The sequence below is a fragment of the Tympanuchus pallidicinctus genome, unplaced genomic scaffold (genome assembly GCF_026119805.1).
Source record: "Tympanuchus pallidicinctus isolate F22 unplaced genomic scaffold, pur_lepc_1.0 scaffold5, whole genome shotgun sequence".
NCBI lineage: Eukaryota > Metazoa > Chordata > Aves > Galliformes > Phasianidae > Tympanuchus > Tympanuchus pallidicinctus.
The window spans coordinates 14,263,297-14,288,162 of NW_026294769.1; the positions used below are offsets into that span (position 1 = coordinate 14,263,297).

Genomic DNA, 24,866 nt, shown 5'->3' on the forward strand with positions numbered 1-24,866 from the left:
AAAGTGTTATCATCTGTTCTGTAAGCAGAAACAATATTACTGTGAGGTGACCATTCGTGAGCAATATTATTCTTCCTGCATGATAAGACATTTAAGACATAAGTCAAAACAGTTATTAACAAGGCACAGTTAACAGCAAATAGCTCATGAACAACACACAAGTTACCAATGCTTTGTCCAAATAATTCAGTGCATAATTAACAAATGCATTGGCAGAAATCTGCTCATTAACACTTTGCAAGCTTGAAATGGGGTTGGATAATGTTTTCACAAACAGGCTGCACTAGATGTAGTAGGAAAGTAGGGTTGCATCCTCATGCTCTCCAAGAACAGTGTTGTTCCTTGTCTGCATAGGGATTGTTTAAGACAGTTCAGATTAAGTTCACTGAAGGTGTGACATTCATTGTACATAATTGAGGTGCACCAACCCCAGCATGAATGTTTTCACTGAAAGCAAAGCAGCATAAACATACTACCTGCCTGAAGGACATGGTGGAATGGCTGTCACCTGCTTCTCACTTCCCTGTGAGGGAAGTGAGGCAAGATGGGGCAAAAATAGCATAAAAAACTTGTGGGGTGAGATAAAGACAGGGGAATCACTTAAAAATTACCATCACTACTAAAACAGACTCAACTAAGAGAAAATTAATTTAATAAATAAATTCAGGCAGCAAGAAACGAGAGTGCAAACATTAAAATGAGATCTGTCTTCTTGCCCAGGCTCAGCTCCACTCTTTTATTGCCAGCACCTTTCCTCCCTCCTGCACCAAAAAGCTGCTTTTTTTTTTTCGAAGTTTGAATGTAGGTCAGTGGGTCAGACTAATATGGGAGGAATTAGTGCGCCCCATAGACATGGCTATAGTTTGCAGGAGCCTGTTTGCTGCCTCATTTCCCTTGCAAGGTTCCAGCTGGTTTGGAATATGTTCTACATGGTGAAGTTTAATTCTGATGTGCTCTGGAAGTGGTAACACCTGTTTAAGATACTGAGCCAGTGTGGTCTGTTGTGGTCATACCCACAGCAAGAGTGCTTTACTTACAGACCAAGAAATACAGCTATCCTTGCTCCTTGAGAACACCGTTCTTCAGGCTGGGCTTCAGCAACCCAGCAATTCCAGCCTGTTCCAGGGTAGTAAAAACAGCCTGGGAAGGGCTTTGTGGTTTTCTCTCTCCCCAGTAAAAGCTGACTTTTATGAGGCCATTTGTCAGCCCAACGGGGACTTAGATAACTTGCTGTCAACCAACACAACAGCGTTGTTAGTTGAAATGCCAACACAAACACAGTAGCATCCTTGGGTATGTGGCAGTTTGATCCTGTGCCTCTAGAAAGTGCTCTCCTGGCTTATGTGGTTACCACAAATGGACTCACTGTGTTGACAGACATGGGGGTGAGTGAATGCTTGTGTAGGGAAGAGTTTTGTCTTGGCCAAAATAATGATTTCATGTTAATTTATGTAAACTGCTGAAGAAGGTTGCACAGACACACTTATTTGGATGTAAACCTCACTTGTTTCCTGTCAGTTTTGAATGGCTGCCATTTCTCTATATAGACTATGAATTTCAGAAGTATGAAGTTTTCCAGAGTGAATATTTAGAAATAGCATCATTGCAATACCTCTTCTGCTTAGCTTCTTTTTTCCTCTGAAGAAAAAAAGAAAAGCAGCCTCTCTTGTGTGGTTGCTAATCTTCATTTTAGCTGTGTAAGCTACTTCATGAGAGAGAATATAGCAATTTTCCAGTGAAATACATAGACATAGGTTATGGAGAATTGTCACTTTCATTTTATTGTGGTGATAAAACTGGATCAAAATTACTGCTGGTGAATAAGAGAGGTTGCTTGAACTCTGCATCCTTCATCTGATGCTATTTTCTAAAGACTTTACCTTGCTCGCTGACATGCTACAAGTGCAGGGTTTGCCAGATGCACCACTCATCAACTCGTACAGTTTAGCTGATGCTTAGAGACTTAGGGACTTAAGGCTCCTTAAGGCTTTCTATATTCAGGAAATGATTTTATAACAGTGCAGTTAAACTGCTCTGAATGTCATTGACTGTCTAGATCTCTCTGGTCATTCAGACTGTACCTAAACTATGGGGTATGTCCAGAGTCTTTTTGGCCCGGATCATTAAACTTTGGTTGCTATTGCTGCCCTCTCCTGCTATCTGCCCATGTTATTTTTCAATGAAAACCAGCATGTGAGAGAAAGGATGGGGCTTAGCTTGGTGTCATTTCCATAGCTGGGATGCGAAGCTGGACTTGAGCCTCAGGATTATTTTTCTCCAGAACATTTTCTTTTGTAATATTTATTCAGTGTCTGGAATTAAAAAGGTCAGCATGGCTTTCTAAAGTTTACAGTATCCTGAGAGCTAAATGTGTCATGCCAGCCAAAGCTTACTTTTTATTTTGATGGTTGTTGTAGATGGAATGCTGATTTAGGTAGAAGGATCTTCTGTTTGACCTAGTGGAGCCATTTTTATGCACTCATTTATGCAAGGTGGCAAAACACTAAAAGTTCATTACGGATCTAGACATCCTCATTGTATACAATTTTTTGTCACCAAAATGATGGATGGACTTGTAAGATCCCCTGAAACAAACAGTGACCCTTCACTAACTCTAATTACTCTAGAGTGTGAAGTTACACAGGGAAACCAGAGAAGCTAGGAATTTTCTGCACTCAAACATTTCCCTGTGTATTTGTTAAAGGCATACAATGTTCTCTAGCCTCTGCAAGAGATCACCATGAGCTGTATTTGAATGGGAACAATGGGTAACTTCCCTTGGTGCCATCCCACGGTACTCTGTAGAGCTTCTTATACTGAAGGCTTACATTCAGCATCTTTGTGTAAAATACAAACTGGTGATGTTCATTTTACTGCCTCAGTGAATTGCTTTTTGGGCTCCATGCACGTATGTGGCATCCTCCATATCCTGTGGCAATAAGTTCTGATGTTTAATTATGATCTTTGTGGAAAATGTCCTTTCTTTGTTTTATTTGTTTGTTTTTAAACTTGCTAACCTCTCACATTGTTGGGATCACCATGCTTCCTCTGTTAGGAAAGACAGTGAAAAAGTGTTTCTTATTCATGTTCTCAGTTTTATGAGGCTCTTTCACAATGCTTTCCCTCGGTTGTTCCTCTTCCAACATAAAAATCCTGAAGTTATTTTTTTCTTTCTGAGTGCAGAAGTCATTACATACCTTTGATCATCCCGTCACCCTTTTCTTTATCCTCTTTTCCCACTGTCCTCTTTGAGATGAGATGACTGGAACCATATTCAGTATTCAAACTTATGTGGGTAAAGGATTTATATGACAGCATTATCATGTTTTCTTCTGCTGTGTTCTCTGTCCTTTTCTTAATAATTCCTAATATACCATTTCCTTTTTTGACAGCTGCTGAGAAACTAGGTGACATTTTCAGAAAGCTATTTCCAAACTCTCTTTGCAAAAACTGATTTTGCTGTGTTTATAAATTTCTCGAGGTACAGGTATGAGACATTAGTTATTTAGTTGCGAAAGCAAGGCTAAATTACAAGACAGTTTTTTGCAATAAACATGATAATTGTTGGTAGAATTTAATATTCTCTCAGTTCCACTGGCAATGTTGCAGTGTTCCGGGTTTTATTATTCTAGAGATTTCTCACAATAAGTATGTGAAGCAGTGTGAATGTTTCCCACGAACCCCGTTTGTTTAGCAGGTTGGTGATAATTCTGACAAGAAACTCTTTCAGGAAATAGTTCATTCAGTAAGTTTTATCTAAGAGGATTTTGCTAATTTTTCCACGGTAAAGGTTTATCCTTACTAAATCCAGAAGAATCCAAACAAAGCCAGAGTCCTTTGCTGTAATAACTTGAGAGAGATTTCATCTCACAGTCTTAAGTATCAGGCAGAGAAGTATAGCTCTTCAGTTTTTTTCATAACTGAAGTGTACTATTACTATTATAATGGCTAGGATGGAGTTCTGGGGCTTGAATTAAATAAATCAATTCAAGACTGTTAAAGTCTAACAATAAAAAAATATAAAGTAGTTGTTTCTAAAGGAAATGCTAACTGAATACGTATAGTACTGCAAGTCAGTAAGTTCATCTGACTTCAAAATACTTGCTATATTATATTTCAATGATTATTATTGAAAATTCCTTTATGGACCAAAGAGAATTCAGTGTCATGTCATTAGGAAGGGCTTTTTTTTTAATGATGTTTCCAGCATTCCATATGAATCTCTCTGTGAATCCATTTGCTTGTTAATATAAGACCTTGTTCTCAAATGTGTGGCTGCACAGCAGTGGAGAGCTGAAGGTCTTGAAGCTTTCCTGTTAACACAGCTTTCTCTGAGAAGTTCTATACCTTATTTGTTCCATTTGTTCCTATTCATTCTAGGCAGAGTTTTCTTCAGTGATTTGTTTGTTTGTTTGTTTGTTTGTTTGTTTTGCATTCCAGTCTCAGTCCTGCTTAGTCTGTTACAGATCTGAGATGGAGTATTATTTTATTTTACAGCTGTGGTGGGTTGACTCAGGCCATCAGCCAGGCAGACACCCAGCCACTCTTTCATTCTTCATCCTCAACAGGACAGAAGAAAATAAGGTGGAAAAGCTCCTGGTTCTAAATAAAGACAGAGAGGTCACTTAGCAGTTACCTGTTAAAGGAGACTCAACTTGGGAAAACTAACATAATATATTACCAATCTAAAATACAGTAGGATAGCAAGAAACAGAAACAAAATTAAACTGCCTTCCTCCTACCACCCTTCCTTGCAGGCTCAACTATACTTCACTCTATCATTCCCTACTCCAACAGGGTCTTCCACAGGCTGCAGTGTAAGTATCTGGTCCTTTGTGATACCCTCCATGGGCTTCAGGAGGACATCTGTTTTACCACAGTCTCCAGGGACTGCAAGGAATCTCTGCTCTGGTACCTTCAGCACCTCCTCCCCTTACTTCTTTGATCTCAGTGTTTTGCAGAGTAGTTACGCTTACGGTTTTTCTCAGACCTCTCACAGTTGCCAGTTTTTTGCACTTTCTTAAATATGTTTTTACAGAAACTGACGGGCTCAGGTTGGCCAGTGGCAGCTCCAGTGGCCAAACCAACTGAAATCAATTTTGTCTGGCATAGAATTAGCCACTGATCTCTCGTCACAGCGGTCACTGACTTGTTACATAAACCCAACACAATAGCAATGAGTAGTGACTTCAGTGAAAGACATGTATCAAGTTTCCAGATCTTCTCTGTGCTAAGCTTCATTTCCCTTTGACTACTGTCAGTGTGGATCCAGCATAGTGACCAGAGCCTTCCCAATGTTTTCTGCCAGCTTTAATCACTGTTACTCTTTAAAAGCTGAGTAGCTGCCATTCTGCACTACAGCAGTGTGTCCCTCTTTTGCACAGACTGAGTCGATGGAAGGATTGATCATCTCCCAGTTTGTCAATTGCATTCAGATTTGTAGAGGTGAGACAGCTCCTCAAACCAGGCCACTGTCCTGGTAGGGATGTCTGGAAATTAGGAAGCTAGACTTCAAATATGATAACATTCCGAGTACAAAGAGCTATCTTCTGTTATTAGAACACAAATAAGGAGGCTGAGTACATGAATTAGTACAAAAGATAGCCAAAGAACTCTAGACAATGGTTTGAAAGACATTTACGGACATGACTTTATGGGCCTGTTTAAGAAAGTCATTACTTCAGCATATTGGTTTATTAAACCAGGAAGGAGACTGATCTCTTTAATTTTTGCTGTTTCCTTACACTTCAAACAGTTTAGAAATGGAGATATGCCAGAAAAGAAATTAAGTAATTACTCTTCTCATTGTCCTGATTTCTTGCACACTGTTTATTCTATGTACCTCAGGAAGTCTGATCTGAGCAGTTTGTCTTGTAGAAGTCCATAAACTCTGCAGATTCAATGATAGGGTCAAAGACTATTTTTTGGGTGAAGAATCCAATTTAAAAAAAAAAAAAGTACATTATTTTAGAGAAATTTTGTTGTGATATTTTTGCAGCTGAAATGATTACTAAGTGCTTGATTATTCTTCTTTTCAGAACGTACTTACATCTTTAGATTTCTTCCTTGAAACCACAGAGTGACTGCACAAACTCACCAACAACCACAAGCTTTTAAAAATATCACCGGTCTTCTGACAAGTAAGTTTTTCATTTCAAGTTTTGTTTTCTCCCTGACCTGTATTTCATCTCTCTATTTATTATATGAATGACCATCCTCATTTTCTGTGCAAAGTGAATGAGTGTAAATTGTATAGCGTGAAAGTTTGAATGAAATCTATCAGCATAAATAAACAGATATAGCTGAGACGAAATTCTGAATCACCTCATTCCAACTTGTGCCAGCGGTACTGTACTCGCATCTTTGGATGTTTTAGCATTTTCTCCTCACAGTAGGATGTGGTTAAATCCTCATTTCTGGGAACAGAATTGTGGCATCAGTGTCAGGAAATGCTTATCCTTTTGCAATTGTGTTCTTTACCTAAGGAGTCTATATATGTTATTCATTTTGGCAAATGAGACCCTAAAGTTCACTAGAGTTTGCATGGATACCTAAGAGAGTTCTTGCATATAATTTTCCTTTGCCCCAAGTTATACTGCTACTTCAGATCATAAGATTGGGCAAACTCAATACATTTAAAGAGCAGAAATGTACTATGTATGAAGAACACAGCAACAATAACTTCTTCTAAACCTTACAATATAAGTTGGCACTTGAGCTTCTTCACCTGAAGAAGTGTTTTTTTTCTTTTGGTGCGCAAGACATTGAGATCTGTGGTACTGAACATTAAGATTCCAATGGATCATTTTCAGATCCGACCAACTGGGCATATTTCTGGCAATAACAGTGGCTGTAAGCTTTCTTTGCCCATTTAATCTCCTCTAGTCTCTCTGCATGTTTGGTCTTCTGAAAAGTTAAATATCTTAGTCTCAGACTTGTACTACAACTGATAGGATTATAGGTAATGGCCTCAAAGTATACCAAGGGAGGTTTGTGTTGGATACTAGGAAAGATTTCTTCTCAGAAAAAGTGGTAATGCTTAGGAACAGGGAGGTGATGGCATCACTATCCTAGGAGGTGTTCAGGAACCATGTGGATGTGGCACTGAGGAACATGGTTAGTGGGCATGGTGAAAGTGGGTTGGTGGTTGTACTTGATCTTAATGATCTTTTCCTAGCTTTATGATTCTGTATGTCATAAACTTGCTAACACCTGACTAAAATCAATACCTTACACAGTGCAATCTACCTAGGTTATACCAGAAAAAAAAAAATCTTGTTTACACAGTGTTGCTTAATATTATTACATAATATTATCTATATTGCAGCCATACCAGACTTGCTTTCTTCTTCCTACTCTGCGTTGTGTTTCTCATATTCCCTTGCATTCTACTAAATTTATACCTGCCCTTAAACCTTCTCATGTCTGTGCGGTCTTGATACATCATACTGTTGCTATTTTGTGTAAAGTGAGAAGCTCAAACCTTGAAAAAGATCTTTGAAATTAGTTTGCTCATTATTGTTGCAATTTCTGGACTCTCTTGTGACTGTGGAAGGAAATGGGAAGCAGAGCTGCTCTGATCCCTGACTTCTATCATCATAGAACAATAGGAAATCCTTCTTTCAAAACCATTGAAGCCTTTCAAAGTAACCAGAATAACCAGAAGTTACTCAATCTGAGCAAAGTCCAAGATGAAAACTCTGAGACAAATATCATGATGGTATCTCTTGAAAATTGTGGAGCTTCCACAGAAGTTCAGAAATCTGAGTAAACTTAAGGAAAGGGAATTGGAAATATCTGGAAAGTGCTGGGAACAATAACATCTGAGGACAGCATCTGTGATAAGAGGAGAGGTCTAATCGGTTTGGAAAAATGAGAAGAAAAAGAATAACTTACTGTGGAGAAGGGAGGAGGAGTATCCTTACTGTTTGCTAAGAGGAGGCAAAACTGCTTTCTGTTCAAGACATGTTGAAGGAAAACCTCAGAACTTCTTAAAGTTTTCTTGCTCATAAAGAATAAGGTGTTTAAGAAATTATATCCTAAAACATAAAAATATTTCCAAGTAATGGAGTCCAATCATCCTAGTTTAAGTGGGGGACTTAGATGTAGATATTTATATAAGAAATATAAACGTGAATATATATAAATCTGTTCCCAGAGACTGCTTCACCAAAATAGCAATGAAAAGTCTCATATCACTACAGCATTCCTCCATCTTTCTTTGTGGTTTCATATAGCTTCTGTAAATATTATGTTATTTACTTCTTGTTGGAATATATTCCTCCTCAGTGTACCCAATGGATTTTATGAAAGTGAATGCCTAGTTACATTCTGCCTCAGCCCTGACAATCATATTTGATCACTCTGTGCATGATAGGTAATGAAATTTTAGTACATTATCACTTCTTGCCTCTTCATATTTCTGAAATAACGATGAAAAGAATACATTCATTACCTCATGTATCATAATTAAGCAAATTTTGCTGCCTACAGTCTCCAGAATAAAAGATATTTAGTGCATTATTTAATATAAAAGAGGAAAAAAGTGATGTAAAAAATATGTGCTATTTACGTGAAGTAGTGAAAATACAGGAATAAAAAACTTTGAGTTCATATTATTTTTAATGAAATTACATTTAAGGCATATAAGCTGTAGATTGCAAATGTAAAATTTCACATTCTATACAAGCAGATGACACGGTAGGATACTGTTTACTTGATTGAATGTTCACTTGGATTTTACTAACAGAGACCAGTGCTTTAATTTCTTCTTCTATATTTGTCTCTAAGTTTGGAGCTCCGTCTTGTTTACCACCAAAAGCATATCATAAGGAAGCTGAGAGCATTTGCTGTGTTGTGAATCCAATTCTAATATCTGAATTACCAAATCTGTATGTGGCACCATGCATATAAGCACTGTGAAAAAAACTGAGTTATCATCTCAACAAGATAAGAAATAGAGAGTCAGCCTGGAAGGAGATAAAGGAAGTTTTCATTTTGTAATGAGAGGGCAAGGGGAAAACGCTCTATTTAGGCTTACATATACTGATCTATGTTAACCAAAAAAGAACCCTGTGTTTTGAGTCAGATGCTACAAAATCAGTGGAGGAAGACAGGCTGGTTCAGAGCATAGGTCACAATAGTGATAGTCAGATTTTGTAGAGCAGAATTGTAGTAGTGACTTGTTCAGTCCAGGGTTAATTCTCTCTACTAAGGAATAATTTTTAATTTCCTCTACTGAGGAGTGTTTTACCTCAAGTCCCTCGCCTCTGATTACACCACCTTTCAACTGCCTTGACCCTACAGTATTCCCAGGCAAAGTATGCATTAGAGTATACTTTGATCTACACAAAGTTCTGATTTAAAAAAAAAAAGATAATATATATATATACCCTACACAATGTCAACCTACTAATCTAGTTTATCACAGAAAATAATTGGCATCAGGAGTCTTAAGTGAGGGAGGGCACTTGCAGTGGGTTTCAACCATGTTCACAGACACATTTTCAGCATTTTTCAGACAACCTGGAAGCTGATAGAATATCCCTGTCCATGAAATTTGCAGATAATACAGAGTCCAGGCACCTTACTGTAGCGAGCAACCTGGGTTGCTTGGTAACCTCAGGCCAGCTATACAAAGTAAAACACTGAATTTAAGGCTAATGAATACAAATTTCATTGGGGGAAAGGGGAGGTGTGTTCTAAAGACTTCCTAGCCTTTGAGTGGGGAAAAAAATTATGAATTGTAGCAAATAACTAATCTGAGTGAGAAAATGGATTGCATAGAAGGGGGGTTGTTGTTTTGTTTGAAAGGTTGGCTTCAGACTGATACCAGAATACTGTGTTCTGATGTCCTTGCTTTAAGAAAAGGATGTTGGGAATCAGAGGGGGTCAGAAGAGGGCCACAGAAATTGTTAGTACGCTGATGTCTGCAACAGATTTGAAGAGCTGTGTCTGCTTTGGCTATTTAAAAAGCCTCTGAGATACAATTTGATGGCCCTGCCATGGGGAAAAGCAAGAAAGGAACGTAATTGAAATCATCACCTGATCTTTCTTTTGCATGTTTACTTTTTAATTAGTTTCCTGGAAAAGTGCTGGTTCCTCTCAGCTGGTATCATTAAAGTGGTTTGATTTTCTGCCACAGTGCAGCAGTAGATAATACAGTGAGTGACCTCACTTATTTGATAATCTAGACTGGGAAGTACATTATGACCCCAGTGAGAGTGGTTAATTTCCTTTAACTTTGTATTCTCCTTGCTTACCGTGTAGTTGATAGGCAACATACTTCCCACAGTAAAAACAGCAGTGGGGGATAAGTCCTTGATCACTGCATCACTGCCGTGAGACTATCATATATATGATTATTTTGACTATTACTTTGAATTTGCCACTTCTGTTTTGGAAAGGTGGAGCTAGACTAAGTGATCTTTAGGCAGTAATATAAAAGTTTTTGCTTTTGTTGCATTAGAAACCAATTACTGACATTTCACATTTACTGCATGCGTATTTGTTTTATTTAATTAAGCTGATATGTTGGTCAAAATAGCCATTCTTTATACTGAGTAAAGAGAACGTATGAGTTTCTTTGTTTACTCTGTCATGCAAGGTTTTAAAGTGAGTAGATTTCAGCCTCTGCTATGAAGTTTTAACTACACTGGAAAACAAGTTTTTTTGCTTTTGTCATCTCTCAAGAGGTAGCTTTGCATAGACGAGCGACTGAGCAGAACTAGCCTGAATGAAGAAAATATATTCTCTGCAACTGCAGAGGAAACTACAGCTATCAAACTTGGGCTTGACACTTAGTTGGAGGCTGTTTCCTCAATCACTCAAATTCTCCCAGCTCAGTGATGTGATTGTAAACCGTAAATCACTGCCAACAGATATGTAATACCAGAATACTGCATGTTATTTAATGTAAATCAATTCATGGAAGTTTGACAGTATATTGTTTAAAAATTATACTTAATTTTTAATAATCCTATTTTAAACTATATATTTAATCTGAAAAAAAAAACCAGTTTCTAGTTTAAAATAAACCACAAAAAATAGAGGGAAAAACAGTTTAAAATAAATCTATTCTTGCATTAAAAAGCAATAAATCGGTATTTACCCAGGCTGTCTATAAGACAACAAAATTTAGGCAAACAGCTCTACTTTACATGACTATTTGCAAACACTTCAGGCAATAAATAATTGAAATTGTATTCTGCCTAAGAAAACAAGTGTGTCACATATCAATGTTGATCTGTTTATTTTAAGAGGCATAAAAAAGGCAAAATGTTGTGTAATATCTTTGTGAAAATAACCAGGATTATTACTATAAAGAAAAAAATAATCTTATTTAATGAATTTCAGGACAAGACCATAGGAATGTAAATATTTTTGTCTCAGTTTTTAAATTCAAGGTGGCATTCATGCAACGGCATTGGAACCCTTTTTGGTAATGCTGTTAATAAAGAGCTAATTAAAAGCTAACTTTCATCTTTCATATATGTAATTCCATGCATGCCATTGGCAGAATTCAGTGTATTTTCTTACAAATATAAATTATATGATATGAAGAAAAAGGAAGCTAATTATGTATGTGGCCTCTGTTTCACTTCTAGAAGTGAATTTTGAATGTCAGGTGCCTCTCCAGTTCCTTAATGTTAAATTCTGTTCAATCAAGTGTAATGGATTTACTTTCAGCTATCTTTCTCAGCTTTCTAGCAGACTTTCTGCAGGATGAAGCAAAATGGCAATATAACTTCTATTGTAGGAAAAGGCCCAGGAAAATTCAGATGAATGTAGATAGACTAAATAAAAAACATTTGCCTCTGACTCACAGTTGTTTGGTAACAAATGCAGTTATGCAGACAAATGGCAATGATCACAATTCTCTTTCTCTACAGCATAGCAGTACCTCAGTGTGGAATATTGCTGAACAGATAGATACTATTTTGATATTGGCTGAAGTATACTTACACAGTCTGACAGAATGCTAGTTGACAGAGCTGACAGGTATAGCAAATAAAGACCTTGGCCATGAGAGATGCTGAGCACCTGTGACACATGTCTTTGCCAATTTGGAGTTTTGCAGATACATGCATGAACAGAAATGAAGGGTCACTGTAGCCTGGCTTTGGGAACAGTAGAGGGGACAGCTGAATGAGAGATTCAGTCTTAGGGGGCCTCCAAGCAGATGAGAAATACAAGTTGCCCGTGACATAAAAAGGCAGAAATTCTGTCCAGCTCAAACGTGCTAATACTGCATTTGAAGGGTTTCTTTCCTCTTAGACTTGATGCCAGCATGGATATTGCCCAGCTGTGCTGCTGGCACTCAATGGTTGACCCATGGGTGTCACCATCTTCCCTGCAGCCGTGTGTAGGCCACACCACAGCCCTGCCATTCTCCACAGAAACGTGACCATGGCCTGGCCAGGGGCTCTGCTGTAACCCCATAGCACCTGGGCACTGGCAGTCGAGCAGTCCTTAACAAGCAAGTGTAACTGCGTGAGCCACAGTACTGTACAGGGACCATTTGCAGAGAATGTGTGCAGCAATGCAAAGGAGATGGGAGGGCAGGTCCTGCTGGGTGTTGTAGTCACTCGCCTCGTCCTCACAGTCTCTCCTCCAATGCTCGAAAGTCGCATAGATCTATATCTTTCTAACTTCCAAAATACATCTGAAGCACCTAAGCTAAGAGAGAGGAACATCTCAGGCTCCTCTTCCAGTTAGTATAGAGTAATAGGTGGGCAAGACTGGTCACTCTGGTCCACTCAGGGTCTGAGTGGGCCTTCAGAGCTGTCTGTTTCTCTCCAGTATCAGCAGAAGGCAACTGTGTTCCTGGTTACAGTTAAGTTTGCAAAGGTGGGAAGAATCATTGTGATCCTTCCCACCATCCATTCTCATTTCTGTAGGTGAAGGGAGTGAGCTCTGCTCCTTATAGCACCCAGGCTGCTGCCCCAGCATCTCCTTTCTTCCCCTGTAGGGTCACTGCACATCTCTTACAGAGGAGGTTAAGTAGCATCACCTACAAAATAAAAATAGAAGAAACCCACGCTGCTGCCACTGGGATCTCTGGTGTTGTGGTGTGCATTTGTGACACCCTGCCTCCAGCAGCCAGCTCCCTGAGGCCCTGCCCTTGGTATATGGCTCTTGGCAAAGGGCTCCACATTTCTGACAGCCCAAGGAATGTGGGGTAGAGAGCAAATGAGTTTGGTGACTTTTTAAGGAGGAGTGCCAATCTGTAATTTCCACATTCTGTTACGACATAGCACATATTGTCAGGCTGAAGAACAGATTTGGCTAAACAGAGTTTTAATTAACTCTACATAAATATTATTTTTGTATTGTAATGCAAATAAGCAGTTAAAAGTTAACGACATTTATTACGCACATTCTTTGCCTATCTTGTCAGGGTACAAGTGGGCAAAGAACCAGAAGTATAGTTCATTAGGAAGAAACAAAGCCTTTTAACTATAATAAGTAAACTATTCCTGGTGACTCCTCTATTACTTTGCTAGAGGTTGAAGTTCTCCTACTATTTCCTGAGTTTATGTATTGCAGTAGAAGTGCGGGCCGTCTCTCTCCTGACTTATCAACTTCATCAGGCTTAGGGAGCTGAGTTGGAAAAAAAAAAAAAAAAAAAGGAGTAGAAATAATAATACTGAATTATTTCTGAATTATTTTACACTGCTATAGGACGTTAAAGATGAGAAGAAAAAAGAGAAAAGTGTCAGTTTCAGTGCTATTTGTTTATAATAGAATCTTCCCTTTTCTTCTCCATTTTATTCCCATAAAAGTCTCAAACAATATGTTTAGTCCTAGCCAAAAGGTCACTGTTGTCCTACAACAGAGTCCTCCCTCCCCTTCCTGGCACTTCTGCATGCTGTGAATAGAGCTCTCTTTCTGAGCCTGAGCTGTATCAGCAGGAAGGTGCACAGGGAGCAGCAAAGTGTCACCCTCCACCTCCCCATACACACTCCTGGAGGTCAAATACATCACCCCTGGGATCTGCATAAACTCTGCAGGGAAAGGGAAGATCAGTCACACCAGACCTGGTGGTGCTGCCAGGCCTTCTCATCAAACATTCCATTGCATTGTATTGTTAATTTAAACAAATGCGGTGTCCTTGACAGATAACTCCTCCAGACAGGTGAAGTTTTATATTGGATTTCTCAGTGTAGTTTTAAATTTTTTTGTTTATGTATGCATTTTTTGCTTTGTGGACTCTTGATTTGACAAGGGATTGGTGAAATAACACATCCTGGAATATCCAGTAGTCAAAGGGCTGCTCTTACCAACTGGAGCCTGACACTCATCGTCACAGTAAATATGTTTAATCTTCATTTTATATTTATTTCATTTATAATATTCAGTGGGAGTTTGTACAGAGTGATGTTTGACTCTGTATGACTCATGTTGTCTATCTGTAAGGATGTGCAGGAAAAGCTGCTGCCATTCTAGCCTGTGTTATGAAGAAGTAAGAGGCAAAATAACTCTCATGAAAATCAGAGAAAGGACTCTACTGTAAGGCTGCTGAGCCCAATGATTTCACTGGCTTGAGATCAGACCTTCCTCTGTAACGGGATGGATGGGGTCTGAGCAGAGCAAAGAGCAGTGAACTGAAAACTAGAGGATTTGAGCTGGAGGAGGAAATGACAGCCTCAGACCCTATGACAGACCAAGACGCTGAGACTGCCTATAGTGTCAAAATTGGCTGTGAGAGCATAAGGGGATGTTTTTCTGTCTATGTATTTTCATACTTCCTAAGTTAAAGTGTGCCTATGTGCCTTTACAAGTGTTCCTCTTTGCTTGCTTGTAGGAGCTCTGGCCAGCTCCAAGACCTCCATAGGAAACTGTAAAGATTCTGGAGGCAAAGATGCACAAAATTCCTCATCTTCTTGCAGACAAAAGCTCAAAGGGGATAGACTACAAATGGTGCAAAAGAAATATTAAAGGACCTAGCTGCTAATGCTTAGCAAGCCTTTGCTCAGCATGCACAAAGGGAAATTTGGGGCAAAGCTAGGAACACTTCTGGGACAGAGCACAGGGTAGACACGCAGTATCAGCACAATCCCTGCCAAAACTCATGTCTGTATTCTCCATGAGCAAGCAGTGGAGTTCCTGAGGAAAAATGAGCAAGAATACATAAATATCAATTTTGAGCAACAGCTACCCCAGTTTTAACTGTAGCTTTTCAAAACATCCAGCATCAAGTAGGCAAATAACCTCAGAGGTTTCAGACTGTGTATTTGAATGTGTGATGAGGTTTCAAATTATCTGTAAACATTGCCTCAACTTTTATGTTTGGCAGCCTTAATTATTGGTGATATTTTTTGTGTATTGGCATAGAAAAAAAAAAAAAAACTAGAGAGACCTAAAAGATGACTGTCAAGAGTGAGACTGTATGTAGCAAAATGACCAGAAAGAGACTGGATCAGTTCCTGACAAACTAAGAATGTATATTCATTATGCTTGTAACGATGATGGTATGTTTCATAGTGTTACTCTTCAGCAAATGTACTTTCAGTTTCATGGAGCAAAAACTGCAGTTGCTAAGTTTTAACTTTTAAGTAGTGGATTTATTTTGACATTGCTTAAAAAATATATTAATGTCTATTCATTAGTAGGTATTCTCTCTTCCCTTCCCTTATTCTGCACAATTATTTATAATTTCATGTAGTTTTCTGCTTTGTGCATAGAATTATTGACAAGAATATGTCTTCCTTCATCAAATGATTAACTAAATCATCCTTTTATTTATAATCAGTGCTGTGTCCCTGTGCCCTAAATCTTGCTAGTTGGAGAAGTGGGAGGGAAAGCAATTTAATTAAGTTAACTTTATTGACCCGCTGGAGCTGTTGTTTAATAGCATGGCTCCCTGGAGTGCAGTGCAGGTAAATTGAATGAATGCCACAGAATATCACTTCCCTGCATTGCATATTTCAAACCTTTGCCAGGCAGTTTGAGATGAGCAGCCAATCAGGAAAAAGAGTTTTACACCCTTGCCGGCTTGGATGGCATTTCCCATTATGCTCAGAACAATATACAGAGCGTTACCAATTCATTCCTGTGAGTGTATCGAGAGGAATAATTCCACGACTGTGTGTTGCATTCAGCTTCTGTGTTCAGAAGACAACTTTGTGGATTGGCTCTTCAGCCATGTATCAAAAAATACCTTTTTGCGAAGAAGGAAAAGTAGCACGAGAGCGCTGTGAGTAAATTATTTAATATTAAAACCTGAATATCATCAGTCTGCATGAGAAATTGGAGTTGAGAAGGATGACGAGAGAGATCTTTTAGAGCTTTGCTTGTCATTAAATACTTGGAACAAAATGATCGGGCATGAAACTTCTTTGTTAAACTATTGTTTAATAAAATAATAGCCAGAAAGGCTTCCACAATGTTTTCTCATATATGATAATACCTGTTAAGATCAGTGTTGCCGTTTCTGTTAAAATCTTTGTCCAAATGTCATATCAATCTCTAAAATCAATACAGCAGCTCTTCTGCTGTTGGCTGGAACACATCCTTTTTTTCCACTGTTCTTAAATACTGCCTGCCGAGTGATGAAAAACAGCATTTCAGTCTGTTGCACCTGTGCTCCCCATCACTTAGTTGTAAAGCTAGATCAGTATTGTGCCATGTAGCAGCAACTTTCTGTAGCTTTAATCCTTCCAGCATTTAATGTTTTTCTGTGAGAAAAACATTAAATAGTGAGACCCAGAGATCCCACCCTCAGCTTTGCTTAAAGAATTAATTGCAGCCACTCAGCCAATTTATGTTTTGCTCTGGAAAATAGTAAGAGGTACAATTTAAATAACAATTCTTAGCTTTCTCATATTCCTATCTGCTGGAAGAGGCATACGATTCCTTGTTTTGATTCAGATTGCTTGTGATTTTTCTTTTTGGATGTGAAAAGATTTTTTCTTTGCTTCAAACTGATGTTTTTAATTATAAACAAATGGAAAATAAGATAAGTGGGTTTGCGGGCAAGAGGCATCATCTTTTATTGTGCTGACCAATGTATCTGGAAGAAGCAGACAATTTTTAAGTGTGCAGAACCTTGTTTATGTTTGACCTGGGCATCTTTAAATGATCACAGTTGAAACTTTACAGCCATAATCACTGCCCCTACAGCACAGCTTATGCGGATGGGATGACTGAACCTCTTCCAGAGCCTCATTTCTGACAACACGGCTTTTCCTTTGTAGGGGCTGGCATTGGCAGCAATCTCTTTTAGTTCTTCTCCAGTCCCCTATGTCCTAATATGCCACGCATGACTTCAGAAGTGGTGCCATACACTTTTATAATGTAAATCCATATGGTAGTGCAATCTAGAAGAATCTAGGAGCACCTTGACTGACCTGCTGCAAGCTCTGGTGTAGCACTGAGAAGGAGGAGAAATACCTGCAGCCCTCAATGTGAAGTCCAGAAAATAAAACAGCTTTAAGTCAATGTTAGGTTAACATGTCTTATGTGTGACACTGCGCGTTTATGTGTTTGCACAACAAGTTGATGTCTTGCATGAGTAATTCTGAGAAGTCTTCTGGGTGATATTCTGGCATACTTCAGTAATTCAACAGGCAAACTGCACTGAATCATACGGGTCTGTTTCCTTGCATAAGAATTCCTGTTGTATTTCTAGATGAAGTTGTTTAAAGGGGTTAAATTACATTATATAGACATGAGTATTCCTTTTACTTGATAAAAGTTTTAAATGACTATTAAATTAAGGATCATATTATTAGTATTTAATTATTATGTTTACTTTTAACTTTTTACTATTTATATTTTAGTATTAATGCAAATTAATCAATAGTTGGCACTGAGGGACACAGTTAGTGGGCATGTTGGTGATGAGTTGACAGTTGTAAAAATTATCTTAGAGTTCTTTTCCAGCTTTAGTGATTCTATGATAGTTCTGAGTGGGATGCAGGACTTGTGCTTGACACCAATTTAGGCTTCCATGGGTATTGTTCTTGGTGGCAAAAGTTGACCATAGGTAGCTGCTCACAACCTTACACCTGTCTCTGCCCCTTTTCATCACACTGTGCTTGTACAGTTGTGTTTTTTTTTACTGAACACTGAACTGGTTCCATCACCAAGGAAAGTTATCCATCTCCTTTTTTCTCTCACGGTCCTTTATAAAGCAGATAAATGTATTCATCTGCTTTGTGGAGTAGCCCCTTGAGTAGGAAACTGAGTACGTATTGGAGGAAAGAGAACCACTTCAGTTTGCTTGGAGGCTGGAAAAAAAATGTCCATCAAATGACCATTGGACTTTAAGACATGCTATTGACTTGACGTTTTTCATTATAAATTGCACTTAGAGGTGCTTATGGTTAAGTACTAATGATATTGTTTGTAATGTAATGATAATCTTTGCTGAAAACTTATGTCAGTACAGGAACAACATATAGGGGTAGATTTAGATACTGATGTTAGAAGAGTTTTTAATGCCAAAATCTAGGAAAAAGTCTAAGTTGATGAACTTAAACTAGAGGGGAAAAAAAAAAAAAAAGTACTTTATTTATTTCAGGATTATGTAGGTGAAATAAATTTTTGCTTTCTATACTTACAAGAGTTAGGCAGTTTATGAGCTGTCAATTTTTTTAATCAAATGACAGCATATAACAAAGTGATAGAAGTAACATTTTAACTTTTTTGAAGACTTTTACAGAAATTTCCCCTGTCATATCTCTGCTTTGTGATTAGCTTTTCCCACACCTAATGATCACTGAGGCATAAGTTTTGCAGCTGGAGCAGGATGACACCTTCTAGGATCCAGCTGTTCTGGTTACTGTCATTTCTGCTTTCTAATGCCATTACTACAGCTGCAAGGGCTGCCCCTGAGGGTTTGCTTGCAGAGTGCCTTGTGTGATTGCTCCTTGGCCTGAAACTTGCAAACTTAGCCAGCCTAGCTCAGACCCACAGTTCAAACCACTTAAAATAAACAGATTTTGCCTCACTCGTGTTAGTGCATTCACAGGCACAGCTACAGGCAGAAAAAGGAAAACAGGGAGGAATAATGTTGTCAAACCAGTGTGCAAAACCAGCTGTTGCGTGTAAAGTGAATGCTGGCTATTCCCTGAGTCATTATTGGCACACTAGAAAACGCAGTAGTAGTGGCTAGGATGTTGGGGTGTTTTTTTCCTTCACATTAATTCATTGTTACTTTATTTAAGTAAATAGAAATCATTGAGGATTAATCAAACATTTGCTACATGGCAGACAGAAGTTTGCTTTGGAGCACAGCATAGTCTCTAAGTCAACCAGTTAGGAAGAAAAGAGTTGATTAGGAGATGCCCTCAACAGCTCACAGAGCTCAACCTGGCAGTAGATAACTAATGCTGTGTAATCCCAGCTATGGAAAGGCCCAAGGAATTTAGTTTGGTAATTTACTGAGGAATCCATGATGATTCCTTCAAAAGAGAAGTTATGTACATGGAAGAGATAGCACAGTGTACACCTGAGGAGAAACCTAAATGTTGCATGGGACTAATTCATCTCTTTCTATCCTTCAGAATCAAAAATCTGTTGTTGCAATATCCAAGTTGATTATCTGCCTTCTGATATCCTTAGCATAAAAGGACTGCAGCACCATTGCCACAGAAAAAAAAAAAATACTTTCTCTTCTGCAAATCATCATAATCAAAATATAACTGTTTAAATTCCTTAACAGTAAATGACACTGGCCTTTATTAGTAGGATTAACAAAAAAAAGTAGAGGCAGAAATGTACTTTCTCAGAATGGAAGTCCATGATGAGAATTAATCTCACTGAACTTTTAAATAAAATACTATCAGTGAGTATCTCAGTGAATAAAATCACTGAGAGAAAATGTATATGGAGCCCTGTGTTCTTACATAGATACACTAAGAAGCATTTCTAAACCTTAACCACAGGAGAGACAGCATTGAGAAAGAAAACACTGAGAAATAAAACTGGTTAATACAAAAACCAGAAACTCTGAAGGGATCTCCGCAGTACATTGGTAATGGAGGCATTCAGATTTAAGAAACTATTTCAGAGGCCCATCAGTCAAGTTAGAAGTGATATTTCAAAGACATTTGCTGAAGAATGAAAGGCCAGTAATAACCAACATCACAATTTCTGCCACAGAATGGAATTGAATAGTCATTTCAGTACTTTATTTTATGACCATCGTTTCTGTCCTTTAACTGTCTTCTGCATCTAGCATATTAGATGTGATACTGCAATTTAGGCCAGGAAGCACCCCAAGCACTTAGTCTATATCTGGATGTTTCTATCCTGCATAATCACTATACCTTTAGGAAAATTAATTCTGTGTGCTGCCGTTATTCTTCTTCTGGGAAAGTGGGCAATTAGCATTATAAAATGCAAATGAAAAACCCAGCCTACATTAATGTCATAAAGGTGCATCTCTATGTTTGCTTAGATATCTTTTGAAATGGGACATCTAACGAGTATTTCTGGAGAAAAGAATTCCATCACAGTTGCTAATACAGCCCCTGGCAGAAGATGGTGCTGCCTTTGCCCTGTTGTACCCACATATAACTCAGTGTAGATACACTGGTTATCCCATGGGATGCTTCCATTCAGCTCTTTGTCAGCTACTTAGTTCCCTGCTGAGCATATCGTCTGTGCAGAGATTTATGGACTTGTGCTCTGCATAGAGAAACCTGATTAGCTAAGCTGGAGGATGAGTGTCTGTTCTGCTCAGCCCTGCTTGTATACAGGTCAGCATTGCTTGGTTTAGGGCTTGTAGTGCTCATGGCTGTGCTCCATAAATTGTAAACCTTAAATCTACAAGCAGCTGTGTTATCCCATGAGGTTCTTCACCTGCTTTTTCTAGGATAATGTGAATACTTGGCCCAAACTTCTTGTTTTGTGAATTCATGACCACAGCAAAATAAATCACCTATGTTTCTGCATGCTTGTTACGTGTTCACAACATTTGCATGGACATAAAGTAGGAAAGTTCCTTCTGAAACACCCTTAGAGTTTGGTCAATCACAAAAATACTGAAAATGAGACACCCAAACATGTCAGTGTAACCTATCCAATTACTTGGCCTCAAGGAGAGAGTCATATACAGATGGCCTGATTTCCATTGAGTTTCCGTGTCAGATGTTACCTAAAGTTTTATAGCCAACTATGTCTGGATCTGGGGTCTCCAAGAAAGATGTGGAGCTGTTGGAGTGGGTACAGAAGAGGCCACAGAGTTGATCAGAGATCTGGAGCACCTCTCTTATGAAGAAAGGTTTGAGAGTTGGGCTTGTTCAGCATGGAGAAGAGAAGGCTGTAGGGAGACTTCATTATGGCCTTCCAGTACTTGAAGGGAGTTTAGAAACAGAAGACAAACTGGCTGACAGTGATACAACAGGGGGAATGGTTTAAAACTAAAAGAGGGAAAATTTATATTAGGTATTAGGAGGCAATTTTTTACTCAGAGCATGGTGAGGCACTGGAATGGGTTGCCCAGAGAAATTGTGGATGCTCCACCCCTGAAAGTGCTCAAAGCCAGGTTGTATGGAGTCCCAGGCAGCCTGATCTAGTGGCTGCCAACCAGCCTAGAACTGGATGATCGTTTAAGTTCCTTCCTACCTAAGTCATTCTACGAACTAAGTAATAGTAAGCACTAGGCACAGAGAATACTGTCCTTGTACAGGCCCTGTGGTAATGGCTAATATTTCATAAATAATGTCTAAATGTAAGTAAAAATCCAACCACCTTTCTCTTGGAATTTTTTTAAGCAAAACACAGGATATGTAGAAATAACAGTGGTGGCACTTTGGTACATCACAATCATAATTTTACTTGTGCTCTAGTTAATCAATTATAGTCTATCCTGGTGCTCTGACTAGAAACATGAAGTAGCTTGTTATTTTGTGTGTAGTGATAGATTTTCTGTACTGCAGAATGCATATACTCTGAATAACTCCTCTCTCATAATGTGCGTATTTTCCATTATAAGCAGCTATTCAATCTTTTAGCAGTAATTGCTGTTATTTTTAAATATATAGATTATAGTCAATACCTGGGAGTTATACCTATTGATCAGAAGAAAAAGTCAGTTGAAATAAATAGCTGCTACTATTCAATATGTTTCCATGCTGAGTGGATACAGTTTCCACAATTCTAGTTAAATAAGAGGTTGCCTACATACTGCCCTATTTAAAGAATTTTACATCTAAGGAAGAAATATCAAAGAGTAATATGTAATGTCCCATCACTAGATTTTCTACTTGTTATTTTAGGTTCTGTTCTATTGCTCTACTGTAGTAGAAAAGAAATGCTTTCATGCCTGTGATATCATTGTATTATGAAGCCCCAGGCCTTGCCCAGTGGTACTGCCTCTGATCAATAGCTTTAATAATTTAAAAGTCAAACCTAACACTGAGAGAGGAGGGGGAAAGCACTTTTTGTGAAGCTTGACCCACCGTAACTTGTTTTACACATCCAGCTGTCTCAAAGAGTTTCAGGGAAGAGCAAGACTGACTGTTTACCATGGAGGCACCATTGTGCATATCACTCACAGAGTTAGTTGTTCTCTAGAATAGCTGTGTAGCTTGGGGGCATTCAAAATAAGTGATGTTCCCTTGCTTCCAAAGGCACATTATGAATGGGGCATTGATGTGGAGTGGATTTGGAAAACTATGTAATGGCCCGGTTTCCTTACTGAAGTACTGAAGAATGAGAAAGCTGTTAGTTCTCTCTCATGCATATATGCTTCTGGAAGAGGAATAACATAAATAGAGAGAGGCTGACTGGGCATAAAATGAGAAGCTGGCAGTGAATGGCATTGTTAAATAGAAGTAAGATAGGAGACAGTACAGGACGACCAAAGAGGAACAGGAGAAAGAGCAATTATTAGGGTAGCAAAGAGGAGAAAAGAGATCAACATATTGGTGGAATGGAAATATGAAATGATAGAAGAATCAGGAAGCTGGGAACAGGAGAAAAAAGAGCACAGAGGAGAGAGCACAGTGAGAGGAGAGACATGACACATTTTGTTTTTAATGACTAGCCTAATGTACTGGAAACTCCGAATTTTTCTTCTAAATAAGGCAGCCAGGCCATCATCTTAGAGCCAAACAAATGTGTGTGTCATCTCATAATGTGATTATGCCTAATGATGCAAGCAAAGCAGGTTTGAACCCCATACCTGTTGTGTGCTGGGATAGCTCTTAAGGAAGCTGTGACTAGATGGAAAAACAGTGAACCAACACAGCTTTCACATGTGTTGCAATGAAATCTTGCACTGCTTTGGCCAAAAATGCCCAAATTGCTATAATACTATAATAATCCTACAACGACACGCTTAAGCTTAAGGTAAAATTGTTTATAAAAATACAGCTTGATAACTTGAAGGAAAAATGTTACAGAAACTGAAGTTTATATCACACTTTGCATTTTATGTTTCCCTTCCCTAAGCTGTCCATCCTTTACTCATCATGCAAGAAGTACTATCTGAAATAAAGGACAACACAGATTAGCTCAAATAATTCTATTCATCAACTGTGTGTGGAAACACAGGATATTGAGAGAGGCATCAGTGGGCTAAGAGGCTATTTAAAGTGATTAAAACTGCCAAATTTTGAAGTGCCACTCTAGTATGTTAGTGGATTAGTGTTTAGACATTACATTAAAATGTATTGCAGACTCCAAAGGGGTCTGCTTGACAGAACAAACCTTTTGAAAATATAAAAATGTGAAGGCTGGATAAGAACGTGACCTAAGTGCTATTATGACGGTTGGAAAATTCAGAATCTGAATTCTCTCTTTCCATGGCCAGTAAGGTTTGTGTGCATATGTGATGTAATGCCATCTAGCAAACATCTACAAGGGCTGGAAAACAAAAAGAAACAAATTAATGACAATTGTGATTTTTAAGTCCACTGATGTGTCTCCCTGTCCAAGAGAAAGACTACAGTGTGGTCTGGAAAAGCTATTATCAGTGTAATATTTATTAGAAAATAGTGGTGTTAGGAGAAGTTAAAATCAGAACAAAGTCTTCAGTTTTTGCGATATTAAAATATACATGATAAATTACAGTCAATGTAGATAAACTGCTTACTTTCCTACTGCAGATGCTGGATGAGATTCTGCAAACACTCTCCATTCAAATATCCTGCTGGATTCCCATATATTACCTGACAGGCAGTAATCAGGGCAAAGTACTGCTGAAATTAATTCCTGTAATACTGTAGGTTTTTTAATGAAAATCATGATGACAAATTATCTTTGCTGTTCTCTTTGCCATTTTGTCCCTTTTATACTAAGTTAATTACATGGCATTTTCATGAGCCTACTATGCATGTCAAAGAAAAAGGAAAATGCTGTTGGTTTCTGGAACTTATCCAGATGCTCACAAACATATGTGAATTTAATTCTGATAGGTTTTTAATTTGGGAGTTCTTCATTTATATTTTTACCTGTCAAACTAATTCAACTTCTCTTAGCATAACAAGTGAGAGCAAAAAACCTATATTCTACTTCTTACTTGTCTTCTATGAACAAAGTGAAAGAAATAGTAATTGGACGTCTCACAAATTCATGATTTGGGGCTTAAAAACTGGAATGTTTAAATTTGTCAGTACTGTGAGTTGCAGAGGAGGTGCGTGAAATGTGAAACACTGATGGGTAACAAAATTTGTGAGATGCTGAGTTGGGATACTTGTGGGGGTGGTTTGTTGGTTTTTTTGTTTGTTTGGTTTTGGTTTTTTTTTTACTTTTTTTTTTTTTTTTTTTTGCTTTTGTTTGTTTGTTTGTTTTGTTTTGTTGTAATTTCAACCTATTTTCCACCTGTGTTTTCAGACATAGACATAGCCTTTAAAGAAAGGTTTTGGCATAGGAACCTCTAAAAGTTCTTCTGGATACCTATATATAGAATT

General features: G+C 38.2%; 1 protein-coding gene across 4 annotated transcripts in view; it reads left to right on the forward strand.

Moving 5' to 3' along the window:
* LOC128091440 (poly(rC)-binding protein 3-like) overlaps window positions 1-24,866 on the forward strand; it is a 479,014-nt gene that overhangs the window by 302,256 nt on the left and 151,892 nt on the right. For all 4 annotated transcript variants that reach the window (XM_052704578.1, XM_052704579.1, XM_052704577.1 and 1 more), the window contains one exon: window positions 6,039-6,140. The gene's annotated coding sequence lies outside the window, so the exon portion shown is untranslated. The remainder of the gene's footprint in view (window positions 1-6,038; window positions 6,141-24,866) is intronic.